The sequence below is a fragment of the Carlito syrichta genome, unplaced genomic scaffold (assembly GCF_000164805.1).
Source record: "Carlito syrichta isolate Samal-C Ts95f unplaced genomic scaffold, Tarsius_syrichta-2.0.1 Scaffold288921, whole genome shotgun sequence".
Taxonomy (NCBI): domain Eukaryota; kingdom Metazoa; phylum Chordata; class Mammalia; order Primates; family Tarsiidae; genus Carlito; species Carlito syrichta.
Genome location: NW_007233017.1, coordinates 206,364 through 220,602, shown reverse-complemented (window position 1 = coordinate 220,602; position 14,239 = coordinate 206,364). Strand labels below are relative to the sequence as shown.

General features: G+C 37.4%; 1 protein-coding gene across 1 annotated transcript in view; it reads left to right on the top strand.

The window, feature by feature from the left end:
• The first annotated feature begins 10,243 nt into the window (after nt 1–10,243).
• The window catches only part of LOC103256097 (rab GTPase-activating protein 1), a 41,999-nt gene continuing 38,003 nt past the window's right edge, over nt 10,244–14,239 (top strand). The window contains exon 1 of the mRNA XM_008053992.2: nt 10,244–10,356. The gene's annotated coding sequence lies outside the window, so the exon portion shown is untranslated. The remainder of the gene's footprint in view (nt 10,357–14,239) is intronic.

Genomic DNA, 14,239 nt, shown 5'->3' with positions numbered 1-14,239 from the left:
ATTTCTGACAAACTGTAGCTTTTTAGAAAGAAAATGTAACCAAAAATTGTTATTTTATTCCTGTGAGGTATATTGTGAAGATAGGAAATGATATAATGTACTGGTGTGGGTTGGTGTGGTATTTTTCTTTTATTTTGTTTTCTTAAATATTACATGATAGCTTTTAATAAAACACTTATAACATTCTGGATTAGATTTAAGAAGAACTAGCTTTTTCTTTGGATAACAAGCTGCTTGGAAAATAATAATCTTCTCTATGCTGATTATTTCTCATGGCAGCCTTCCACTGTACTTTCTTTGTTTGGGTACTTTCTTTTTCTTCCTGCCATTCTTAGCTTTCTATTTTTCAACTTGAGTTTATAAAGAGTATATATTCAAAGGATTTCCTCCAATTCCCAGTACCTAGTTATTCCTGAGAAGTTACCCAGTGGGCCATTTCTCACAGTAAGGTTTAAAAATAATCATCCATAAAGATTACAGAATGTGATACCATTGATTTGAACAAATAAAGGACTTTTAAAACCAAGATGGGGAGAAGAAAACTACAAATGCTATTATTTTCTTAGATTTTTGTCTGCCCAAACTATTTTAAGAGAGCCTTAAAATTTAGGAAAGCAACAAAGCTTCACTATTGCTTTATCATGTATACTCAAACAACATCATAACTGGGGACAAGAAAGAAATCACATATAATAAATCACACATAAGCCACATGAGCAGAACCTTCCATTGATTACTGTTGAGCATATATGTATCCACAACATTCATTTCACCAGTTTTGTTCCACAAATTCAGACTGGCATTTTATTGGATGCCTTAATAAGTGCTGGTATGTGAAGTTGGTGACTTAACTGATGTCTAAATTTCCATATCATAGAATAAGGAGGTAAGACCTTTTATTCTTTAATAAACTTTATTTTTAAGAACAGTTTTAGATTCACAGAAGTATTGTGAAAGTAGTACAAGGAATTCCTATATACTTTGTTATTAAGCCTGTTATTAACATCTTATATTGGTATGGTACGTTTGTTACAATTAACCACTCAATATTGATAACCAAAGTTCAGATGTTATCCAGATTTCCTTAGTTTTTATCTGATATCCTTTTTCTGCTCCAGGATTCCATCTAGGATAGTGCATCACATTTAGTCATCATATTTCCTTAGGTTCCTCTTGACTGTGACAGTTTCTTAGACTTTCTGTTTTTGATGACTTTGACAGTTTTAATGAATACTCAGGTATTTTGTAGAATGTACCTCGAGTGGGATCTATCTGATGTTTTTCTCATTGAGTCATGAGTTTTGAGAAGGAAGAACATAGGTGTAAAGTGCCATTTTCCTCATGTATCAACAGTTCATGCTATCAGCATGACATCACTGTTGATGTTAGCCGTGATCATCTGTCTGTGATCATGTTTATCAGGTTTCTCCACCTTAAAGTTACTCCTCTTTCCCCATTTCATACTGTACTGTACTCTTCCAGAGGAAATCATGGTGCACAACCTACACTTAAGAAGTGGGGAGTTAGCTGGGCTCGGTGGCTCAGCCTGTAATCCCGCACCTTTGGAAGGCTGAGGTGAGTAGATTGCCTGAGCCCGCGGGTTCGAGACCCGCCTGGGCAGCGAGACCTCACCTCTACAATAAATCAAAAAATCAGCCGGGCGTGGTAGCGCGCGCCTGTAATTCCGGCTACTCGGAAGGCTGAGGCGGAAGGATCGCCGGAACCCAACAGGTCAAGGCTGCGGTGGCTGGGAGCGGCCACTGCACTCCAGTCTGGGTGACAGAGTGAGACTCCAACTCAAAAAAAAAAGAAGTGGGGAGTTATGCCTTCCTTTTTTGAGGTTGGAGTATCTACATAAGTTATTTGGAATTCTGCATAGGAGATTTGTCTCTTCTCCCCCTTTACTTATTTATTCAGTCGTGTGTGTATGTGTATAGCCTCATGGATGTTTCTTTTATACTTTAGTTATAACTCAGTAGTGCCTTATTTATTTTGTTGCTCAGATTGCTCCAGCTTCGATCATTGGGAGCTCTTTCATTTGGCTCCTATATCCCTTTGATATACCCCCATCAATGGAGGTTTGTTTCCTTTGTGGTGGGGGCAAGGGGAAGAGCTTCCTTATTTTTTGCCACTACACGATGTTCTAGGCTCATGTCATATACTTTCTGCTCTAGTAGTCCTAGAATCAATCATTTTTCCAAGGACACCTGATTTCTTTTTTAGGAAATGTATTAAATGTCAAGATCTAGATAGTTGGTGTGCACATTACCACTGAGGGCTATTTCTTCTAGGCACTCTCAACTGACAGAACAAACAATATGTATGTATGACTTTTTAAATCAGTTGACATGCAGATTCAGCAAACCATGCATTGGAGTTAGACTAGGATGGGGTCAATAAACTTGATATGCAATTCTTTGCAACTTTAGATTCAATTCTTAATTATATATAGACTAGAAGGGGAGGGTAGGGCAAGTATGGAAATGATTATTTTAAATCAGACCTAGAATGAAAGTGGTACCAACATGGTTTGTAAATTGGTACAGCTTTTCTGGAGGACAAATCGGCAGTGTAACTAAAAAATCCAAAATAAAGATTATGCTCAATCTTCATGGGAATGGAGTGATTTGGGGAGATTTGTCTCCTCTCCCTTAAGATTCACTGCTTGGGCAACCCCTTCGGGTCCCCTCCCACTGTGGGAGATTTTCTGCCCTCTCAAATTCTGCTTTCAAAAAAAAAAGAAAAAAAAGATTTACTACTCCACTTTACAGCCTTGCTTATAGCATAAAAGAGTACAATAGCTTGAATATCCCAGTGCTGGAGACTTGGCAGAGTAAATAATGGTATAACCATGTGACAGGTTACTGTGCATTAAAAATGATAGGATAGGATAACTACCAAGTAACATGAAATGATACAATATTTTGCAATTAATAAAAATGAATTTTCAATAGTAACCTCATTTTATAAAAATAATTATGTAAAATGTTAGGTATGTGCCAACCAAATGTTAACCACTGTTATATCTGGGTGGTGAAATTAATTTTTCACCCCAGTATTATTAATATGAAGAAGCCAAATAATTTTACTAACATAAAACAAAAGGGTTTTATTATATTAAGAAAGCAAAAAGCTAGGCTTTTTTTCCTTTTAAAATGCAGTAAGGTGTATCATTGATTTGGGGTTATTTGGGGGGAACATTGAATAGTTCCATTTGGTAGGAGTATGGGAAGGGGAAATTAAAGAGATTTGAATTTTAGCATGAGGTATTAGTCACCAGTTTTTGTTTAGTGGATGAACTTAAGAAGTACTGGTATTTTGCAGTACCGTTTTTAATGAAATTACTTCCAACAGTGTCCAGATTCTACCAAACCAGGCACCCTTCTTTCTCTTGAAGTTTTTAGAGATGAACACACAGGAAAAAGTGACAAGTAGAAAACATAGTTTAATTTGTTAGCCAGAAGCCTCTGTTCTTCCTGGAGCAGCCTCCAGATCCTCAAGGAAAGGATGTTGCAGCATGCATTTGAGAGAGAGCAAAATATCCTGGGTTCCTTTTCAAGCAATGACCTTACTTATGTGGTTCAACTGGTATTCTGGAATCAGGCTTGTGGAACAATTAGGATGAAGGAAGAGGGATGGACCTCTTCCACCTATATACACAGTAATAGGGAACCATGAAAGTTTATGACCAGCAAAATAATGTAAGCGGACTGTGCTTTTCAGCAAAATTAATTTTATAAAGTTGTGCTGGGAAGAAGTAAGGAGATAGAGGAAGAGCGTTGTTATGGTCTGAATGTTTTTGTCCCCCCTCCCCCCAAATTCATAGGTTGGAACTTAATCACCAGTATTAGGATAGTATTAGGAGGTGGGGCCTTTGGGAGGTGATTAGGTCATGAGAGCAGAGTCCTCATGAATGGGATTAGTATACTTGTAAAAGGGACCCCTGAGTGCTGCCTTGCTCCTTCTATCATGTGAGGACAGAGCAGAAAGATACCATCTCTGAGCCAGAAAGTGGGTCTTCACCAAACCCTGACTCTGCCAGCATCCTGATCTTGGAATCTCTAGCATTCAGAACTGAAAGAAACAAATTGCCGTTTTTTATAAGCTACCAGTTTATGGTATTTTGTTATAGCAATCTGAACTGACTTAAGACAGTCATTTAGACTATTATATTAGTCTTGGTAAGATGAAATAGAGGTCTGACTTTGAGTGATATACACTAAAAGTGGATAGGAGGAGACAGAACCCAGACTCTGCAGAGAGAGGCTATCCAGATCAGCGATCATTCATGGGAGGCAAAATGAGGAACCTGTTTGGTTCTGGGCCCAAATGACAGAGAAGGTGGTAATTCACAAAAATATAGAAGTCTTATGAAACATTGATGGGAGCAGGGGGGAAATGAGATTAGTTGTTTTTGTAAATGCAGTATAATCTACATATAAAGTGTACATCTCTTAATTATCCACTTTTGATGAGTTTTGACAGTTGTATATGCCAAAGAAAATACAAACATTTCTATCACTCAGAAAGTTCCCTCATGCTCTTTTCCAGTTGATTTCTCACTACTACCCCAGGTAACCACTTTCTGATATCTCTTACCATAGGCTTTTGCATAAAATAATGTTTTTGAGATTCATCTATGTTGTTGCATGGAGTAGAGGTACATTTGTATTATTGGGGCAGTATTATATGGGTGTACCATAATTTCTCTTTTTCTATAGATGGACATTTAAAGTTTCTAAGAAAGTTTGGGGCTATAACAAACAAGTTGTTAGAAATGGAATTGCTGATTCATGGTAGTTAGATATGTATTTAACTTTACAGAAAACTGTCATGTAGTTTATTAAAGTGGTTATAACCTTTAAGCACTCAACAACAATTGAGAATTCTAGTCATTTCATATCCTTACCAACATTTAGTATTTTTATTTTAGCCAATGTAATGTGTGTCAGTTTATATGTTTATAATATCTGAGCTGTGTATACTATTTATTTTGCTGCTTGAAATGTAAGGCACTATATGCCACTATAATTATAGGGTTTCATTTAAACTGTTACTACATTGTATATACAGACTTCGAGAATTAACATTTGCAAAGTGCAGCAAACATTTTAAATGTTATTACATGAAAAAAGTGTGAGTGTTCAAAAGGATATACATTTCAAATTATAGCAGGTTGTGACAATTTCTGCGGCAAAAGGGTAAAACTAATAGTAACATATTAGTATACAGCCTGTAATCCCGCGCCTTGGGAGGCTGAGGTGAGTGGATTGCCTGAGCCCGCGGGTTTGAGACCCGCCTGGGCAGGCGAGACCTCATCTCTACAATAAATCAAAAAATTAGCTGGGCGTGGGAGTGCGCACCTGTAGTTCCAGCTCCTTGGAAGGCCGAGGCGGAAGGATCGCCGGAGCCCAGCAGGTCGAGGCTGCGGTGGCCGGGAGCAGCCACTGCACTCCAGTCTGGGCGACAGAGTGAGATTCCAACTCAAAAAAAATTAAAAAATTAAAAAATAACAAAAGTTTCTTGTCATGTTAACCATAGCAAAAATTACTGTGTTGTTGGATATTTAGAGCAGGGGTTGACAAACTGCTGCCTGGGGGAGGTCAAATTCAGCATGCCTCTTGTTTTTGTAAGTAACATTTTATTGGGATACATCATATATTTACACATCATATATAGCTGCTCTTCAAAGGGAAAGTTGAATAACTGCGACACTGAATGGCCTACAAAGCCAAACATTTTGCAAGATGTTAATACTACATCATTCTGTGGCATTTTAGTTTTCTTCTGGAGATTAAAGCTGTTTTTCTTGAGATAAATGAAGCAGCCAAAACAGAACCAGTTGACTAAAAAACACCTCACTAAAACATCAGTCATTTTCAGAACATATCAACTGACTTTAGCTATTCATTCCCTGTTCTTTTAAAAGTTTTTATCTCTGCACTGTATGCCTTTAGTACATTTGTGGAAGTTTGTTGTCTGTTAAGCCATTTCACTAACTACAGCCTGGTTGGAAAGATGCATTTGGTTGACCTGATTGGTTTGGCCAAGTATACTATTTTCCAATATGTGTTGTATCAGCAAGCTCTCTACATTAGCTATATCTATGTTTAACCCTTTAGAGATTAAAGGAATATGTATTGTGTAAAAATTAATTTTGTAAGCACTGGGTTTAGATATTTTATAAAAGCTCTTTGCGATATTCTCTTAGGAAGGGAGCGTCCATAATGTTGCGGTGGTTTATTTTCAGAACTTTATCAAATTTAATGATGTCATTGTAATAGGAACTTACTAAATTCGCCGCTGTTAGAATTTCTGGATCATTTTTGTATGGCTTGGACTCTGGCAAGTCAAATGGCTTTAATCCAAGTTCTTCAGCATATTTCCTAAGATCAAATATTTTAAGCAAGTGGTTCACATGGAATTCCCTGATTTATTTATTCTTGAAGGCATCAAAAATTCAGTGTGAATTTTCAAATTGACCTTCTCTCAGGGGTATTTTGCCCCTTCATTCTCTGAAGACTCCCATGGTTAATGACAGATTGATGAGAACTGATTAGTTATAGAGTGTTTTCATTTTTTTGTTTTCATTCTGTGTGCAGTTGAATTTTCAAATCATATATCTCTAGTAATTGTATCCTTTTTCAGATTTTCTTTTCCATCATCAGTCCAATATGATTGATGTAGCTGATATAAAATAATTTGAAACTTTCTGTATTTCTCCCAATTCTCAATCTAATTTTCTAACCTTCATACTGCCTTAAACCACAGTCTGTAATTCTTAGCATGTTTCAGAGCTTCCATTGTTGTTTTGTGGAATTCCTAGAGTAAATTCATCAGATTCACTGTGGATTGTTTCCAGTTTTGGCTATTGGGAATAAAGCTGCTGTGAACATTTGAGTTCATGTTTTTGCATGCATTTAGATTTTCATTTCTCTTGGATAAATACCTAGGAATGGACTCACTGGGTTGTATGGTAAGTATATGTTTAATGTTATAAGAAACTGCCAAATGCTTTCCAAAGTATTGCATTCCCAGTCTTAATGTATAGGAGTTCCAGTTCTTTCTTGTCCTTTATCTTAGGTCTTCTTAATTTTAGCATTTAGTGAGTATGTAGTACACTCTTTTTGTGGTTTTAATTTGCAATTCTTGATGATTAATAATGATGACATCTTTTCAAATGCTTATTTGTCATGTGTTTATTTTCTTTAGTGAAGTATCTGTTAAATCTTTTACAAACTCACCACTCCAGTTTTTTTTGATTGTTGATTCCTTAAGAGATATATATTCTGGATACAACTTTGTTATCAGATATACTTTATAGGCATTTTGACCTGTACTGTGGCTTACCTTTTCGTATTTTTAATAGTAAGATTTAAAAATTTTGATGAGGTATCCAATTGTTATATTTTCATCTATGACTCATGACTCCTAGGGACCTCTCTAGGTAACTATGCAGCTCTCTTTCTCTCTCTCTATTCAGCTCATTCTTCTCCAGTACTAAGCCCCACAATTCTAGCTACCTTGCTCTTCCCAAATTCTGCTCTCTCTCTCTCTCCCCTCAACTCATGTAGGTACCTCTGACCCCTAGATCTGAATCGGTTTCCTTAACATGTGCTGTAACCCGGAAGCTGCCACCATACAACTAGCTGCTATAGTCTTAGGTGTCACCTTGGATTTTTTTTCCTTTTGTCAGATAGCACCACAGTCCTGAGCTGCCATAAGTGTTATTAAGGATGTGTTAATACTGCTGGGGGGTGGGAGGGACAGAAGAGAGGAGCACATGGCAACATATTGGGTACCTGGGCCACTATCAGGGGAGAGAGGGCCAGTTATTAATAGAAGCCCAGGCTTCACCTGTATGCAACCTACTTATATAGTATATCCTTGTTTGTACCCATCCCACAACTCTAAAATTTAAAAAGTTAAAAAAAAAAAAAAAAAAGACTGTTAATAACTAGAAGTAATATATGAGGGGGGGAACCAGGATCTCAGGATTATTTTTTGGAGGGCAGGCCCCTTGTAATATAGGCTTTCCCCTCTAGGTAAGTGTTCTAGGAATCCATTAGCAGCAGTTTATCAGCTGTTGCCATTGTGAGAGGCTATGCTTGGCTTTAGTTTTTTTTTTTTTAAAGAGTCTATCAACACATTTGCTTTGATACAAGTGCACCTGCCCACGCTGCACTGAGTGTTCAGCAGTTTTTGACCAAAAACAGCATGACCCCTGAGCCCCACTCTCCCTATTCACCCAATCTCACCCCTAGAGACTTTTTTTTTTTAAATCCTGGATGAAGAAAGTCCTCAAAGGGAAAAATTTTGCTGATGTGGAAGAGGTGAAACAGAAAAACAGCAGAAGCACTAAAAGGCATAAAAATTGGCAAGCTCAAAAACTGTTTTGAGCAGTGGAGAAAGCAATTCTACAGGTGTATTGCATCAAACAGAGTACTTTTGAGGCGACTGAAGTTTAAACAGTTGAAGTTAAATAGTTACAGTAAGAACACGCAGTATTTTATAAATAAACTCTGGGTCCCTGAACAATTATCATAATACTATAAGAAAGGGATTGGCAGTGACAGGAAACTGCCAGGAGAGGGAAGGAGGGGTACACGTCATCAATAAGGTTACCCAATCTCAAACCAGGCAAACTGGGGACCAAAGTGAGGCCCAAACTTTACCTGTACCGATGACTATTTGTATATCTAATCCTGAATTGTACTCCATATCTTTAAAGTAAATAAATATATAAACAAAATCAGAGATACTAAATAAATAAATAAACAAACAAACATACAAACTCTGGAGGGTTTTTTTTTTGTTTGTTTGTTTCTTTTTTCTGAGTTGGAGTCTCACTCTGTCATCCAGGCTGGAGTGCAATGGCCGCTCCCGGCCACCGCGGGCTCGACCTGCTGGACTCCGGCGATCCTTCCACTCAGCCTTCCAAGTAGCTGGAACTTCATGCGTGTGCTATCACATCTGACTAATTTTTTGATTTATTGTAGAGATGAGGTCTCGCCAAGTTGCCCAGGCGAGTCTCGAACCCGCAGGCTCAGGCAATCCACTCACCTCAGCCTCCCAGGACATGGAATTACAGGCTGAGCCACCAAGCCCGGCCCGTCTGGAGGTGTTTTTTTTGGTTCCCCTCTTATATGTCAATAAAGCTCCTTGGAAAGCAGTTGGGCAGTGTCATTGAAGGTATAAATAGTTTGCTGGTTAAGAAAGAGCATAAGCTTTCAAGTTACTTAGTTCAAATTCTCCAACTATAAAATATTCATGGCCCTGAAAACATGATTACCTGAAAGGCTAGAGAAATTATTGTACAGGAGAATATTCATTTGTATGCAATCACTTTAAATTTTCATCTTAAAACAGGAGTATCATACACTTGAATGATATGCTGATTATGATGTATTCTCACCAAGCAGGAGAATCAATTCTATTGTCTAGCTTTGAAAACAATGCATTGTTAAAGTAGAAAGTCACATTTCCGTGTTCCAGTTTTTTTTTTTTTGTATGTGAGGAAATGAAATTTAACAAGGGAGAAGTATTAGAAATAACTGGGTACTTGATATGTTTTACAAAGAATTGCTGACATTACTGACATCTGTTCAGGTTTAGTTAACTCATTACAGAAGAGGAGGCAGTTTTTGTCCATTGGAAAAAAGCATAGAATATTTTCCCATAGCTTGTTTGAATCCCTTGGCATTTGGTGGTCTTGTTTCATGTTGAGTAGTTTGCTCTGTGCATTCTTATGCCATTTGCCCCAGGACAAATCCCAGTTAAGGAACTTCTTTTTCCATCTGAGAGCCGGCATGTGGGCTTCATGCCAAAGTGTCAATTAAAGCAGCAATTTTTATAACCTTACTTTTTAAATGGGAGCACTTTACATCCTTCTTTTGAGGTTTGGTTATTTTCCTATGGGATATCCATTTTGAATAGCATATATTCCCTCTTACAGTACGAGGGTCATCAGCTGCACTTCTTTACAATAGGGATGGAGTGCAATATGAGATGTATAGAGCAAAACAGATTGCTTTTCTTTCATCTTTTTCCCCCATTTACATTTGCTTTTGCTTTTATCTGAGGTGGTCGTCCCTGAAGAGGCAGTAATTATGGGCATGTATACGTGTATATGTCCTTGTAACATTTTAAAGCATGTAAATGAGAAAACCTTGCTGTTTAACCCCAAACAAGAATTTACATGACTGACCTAACTAAAACCTCTGTTTCCTTATGTTTCCATAGGAGTCTCCCCAGGACAGTGCTATCACCCGGGATATTAACCGAACATTCCCAGCCCATGACTACTTTAAGGACACAGGAGGAGATGGACAAGATTCCTTATACAAAATATGCAAGGTATTTTCTGTCAAAAAAAAAAAAAGATTCAGTTTTGAGTGGTGGCTCTGGTTCTTTGAAATTATATAAAAGACAACACCAAAGTATTTGTATTTGATGGTCAAGAATGCAGAAAAGGAGAGAAAAGACTTTGTATAGTCATAGGTAACAATACAATTTTTTTTAATGTCATTAGAATTTTATTTATTTTTATCTTTATTTTATTTTATTTATTTATTTTTATTTTTTTTGAGTTGGAGTCTCACTCTCTCGCCCAGACTGGAGTGCAGTGGCCGCTCCCGGCCACCACAGCCTCAACCTGCTGGGCTCCGGCGATCCTTCCACCTCAGCCTTCCAAGTAACTGGAACTTCAGGCGTGCGCTACCACGCCCGGCTAATTTTTGATTTATTGTAGAGATGAGGCCTCGCCCAGTTAGGTCTTGAACCCGCGGACTCAGGCAACCCACTCACCTCAGCCTCCCAAAGCTGCGGAATTATAGGCTGAGCCACCGAGCCCAGCTTCTTTACTTTATTTTAAAGATGTGGGGTACAATTCAGGATTAGGTGTACAAATGTTCATTATGTAGGTTCCCTTGTTGATGAGGTATGCCCCTTTCTCTCTTGGCAGTTTCCCTCAACTGTCAATTCCGTACCCACTTCCCTGGCAGTTTCCCACTACTGCCAATCCCTTTCTGATAGTATTATGATAATTGTTCAAGATTCGCTTATGAGTGAGAACATATGTTACTCTGTTCTTTGTTTCTGTGATAGATCACTGAGTATGATAGACTCTAAATCCAACCAACCAGGTTGCTGTGAAGTCCATATGTTTTTCCTTCTTTTTGGCTGCAAATATTCCATTGTGTATAGGTACCACATTTTTTAGCCATTTCAACTTCGTTGGATAGCATGATTGGTTTCATGTTTTTACTATTGTGAATAGAGCTGCAACAAACATGCATGTGCAGGTATCCTTTGGTAGAATGACTTGAGTTCCTCTGGGTATATTCCCAATTAGGGGATTGCTGGGTCATATGGAAAGTCAGTTTCCAGTTCTTTCAGAAATCGCCATATTGTCTTCCAAAGAGGTTGCACTAGTTTGTATTAACAATACAATTGTAAACTCTTAAAGAACAGGAAATAATTAACAGTAAAATGGTAGGGTTTCTTTTTCCCTCTTAATAAGAATTTTCAGATAAAAATCCCCTGGTTCCATATTTAGACTTTAAAATATAATTTTATGTTCACAGTCTCTGAGCCCTGTAATATTGCAAAACTCCTTTTCAAAGTTAACATTGTAAGCAGTGAACTTGACACTTAGGGTATCATCCAACAATGGAAAGTGCCACTGCCTATCCAGGAAGACTTAAAGTACTGCAGCGTAATAAATGGTGGCAAATGCTGATTTCTGTCAAAAGGTCTGTACTTAAACACTATAAAGTAAATGATAACCTGTTCAGTTGCAGTAATCTATTTTTGAATAGATTTTGGCACATCAGAACTGTAGGACTATAAAAGGAGGGGTAAAGATCAGAGCTTTTCAACTTTCGTCTGTCCCCAGAACTAGTCTTTAGTCTTTTTCCCCCAAAATGAATCAAATAATTATTTAACATCTTCTATGTAGTAAGAACATGTAAGGTGTGAGACATGTCCTTAAGGAACTTGAATATTATGATTGAGAAGGCAGAAATAATAACTAGTTTTAGACAGGCTAAGAATAAAGAATACATTCACCAATGCTGAATTAGATCGTTTAAACTATAAGGACAGAGTTTAGAGAAACGTTTCTAGGTTTAATTTTAATTTCACCATAGCACATACAAGGCTATTATTTCTATTGTAATCCTCTCTGATCTTCCTTTTTTGGCCACTTCTGTTTTATTTCCCACTTATCCAGTTACTCCAGCTATCCTTCACTTTACTGCAAAATTTCCTGGAAAGAAACCTGTGTTCCCTACCTCTGGTTCCTCATCACATACTTTTGGCCCCACTGTTTTCTAGTTCCTGTCTCGTGATGCTCTTCCTTGCAAGTCTCTCTGCCCTTGACATTTCACCATCTTGGTTATGTTCTCGCTCTCTCATGACTTAACCAACTGGTTTATTATTTTATCTTGTTCTACCTGCCTCTAAAGCAGAGCCCTTCCCCCAGGTGCTCAGTTGGTAGTCCCTCTAGCTTTATGCATTAACTCAGAATTTAAATTTCTAGTGATAGTCTCCACATCAAAGTCTGTCAAATATATTTTTAAAAATGAATCTAAAAATAGAGTTTATTTAAAAACGTGTTTTATTATGAAAATTTTCAAACATACAAAAGTTGATTAGTATGATTAGTCTAATTAATATAATTACTATCTCCCACCCTATTTCAGTATTTATCAACATATTGTCACAGTTACTTCATCTGTTTTTTCTTTTTCCCAAAGTATTTTATAGCAAATCTTTTTTCGTGATCCTAAATCCTCTACTGTGCAGCTCTAGAAAACAAGATCATTATCCATCTACACCATCTAATAGCCACTCCATATTCAAGTTTCCTTAAATGTCTTTCTTTACGCAGTTGGTTTGAATCAGAATCCAACCAAACCGACATTATATTTAGTTACTATATCTCTTTTAATTAAAAACAGTCTTTCATTCCCCGTTGCCATTATTCAGCACAAGATGTAATTATTTCTGTCCATTTTCAATTCTTCTTTTGTCCAGGTTGAATAAAATACAATTGATGTCTCTTCACTGCCCTGGTAGAGGCCAGTATTTTATGTTGCTATCACTTTTATAAAAGCTGCCCTGCCTCTGGGATCTAACTTGTTTATTATTTGCTCCATGTTTACCCCAGAATTGGATCGCTTCAGCGGCCTTCACAAAAAACTGTAGTGCTGCTTTATAACCCACAGAGTGAAATGAAAACTTCTTAGTTCTTTTTCTGGTCCCAGATCCTTAACTTAGCCCTGAAGATTTGTTATAATATATTCTCGCTAATCCCTTGCTGCTTCTGCACCAAGTCTTTTATACATTAATTGCATTGAACTTCTCACTGTATTCTGTTTGATTTACTTTTCTAACGTTCCCCACTCTAACTGTGATGTTTTCAAGGGAAGAATCGTCTCATATGTGGTAGTAGCTGTAGTACTTGGCACAGTGGTTGGCCTATAGTAGGTGATTATTAAGTTTTGATGAATCAGTGAAATGTCTTTTCTTCCCCATGTTTCATTACAGCAAACATGACCTTATACACCAAACATTTTCTACATATATCATGTAATTTCACTCCTGTATGCATTTTTTAATCTCTTCTGTCAGCCTGAGAAATATGCTCCCTTCCATTCTCTACCTATAGAAGTTCAATACATTTTCATCCTACTACGTAATTGGTTAAGCTATGTGCTTAAACTTAAAAACGAGAGTACTGAATGAGAATAATACATCCAACTCTATGATATTAATACTAGGCTTATTCTCATCTTACAAATAAAGAATATAAGTGACATGCCCAAGATTCAGACCTAGATATTAGCAGTTGTGGGATTTCAGCCCAACTCTGACTTACTCTGAAGCCTCTTCTTTTTTATTTTATTTTATTTTAAAGATATGGAGTACAATTCAGGGGTAGGTATACAGATGTTCATTATGCAGGTACCCTTGTTGGTGAAGTGTGCACCACACCACACCCCCCCGGCAGATTCTCACTACTGCCAATCCCGCATCCTCCCCCCCGCCCCGTTTCCCACTACTGCCAATCTTTTTCTTATAGTATTACGATAATTGTTCAAGGTCCGTTTATGAGTGAGAACATGTGATACTCAGATCTTTGTTTCTATGATAGATCACTCAGTATTATAGACTGAGTCCATTCAGGTTGCTGTGAAGTTCATGCTTTTGTCCTTTATGGCTGCGTAATATTCCA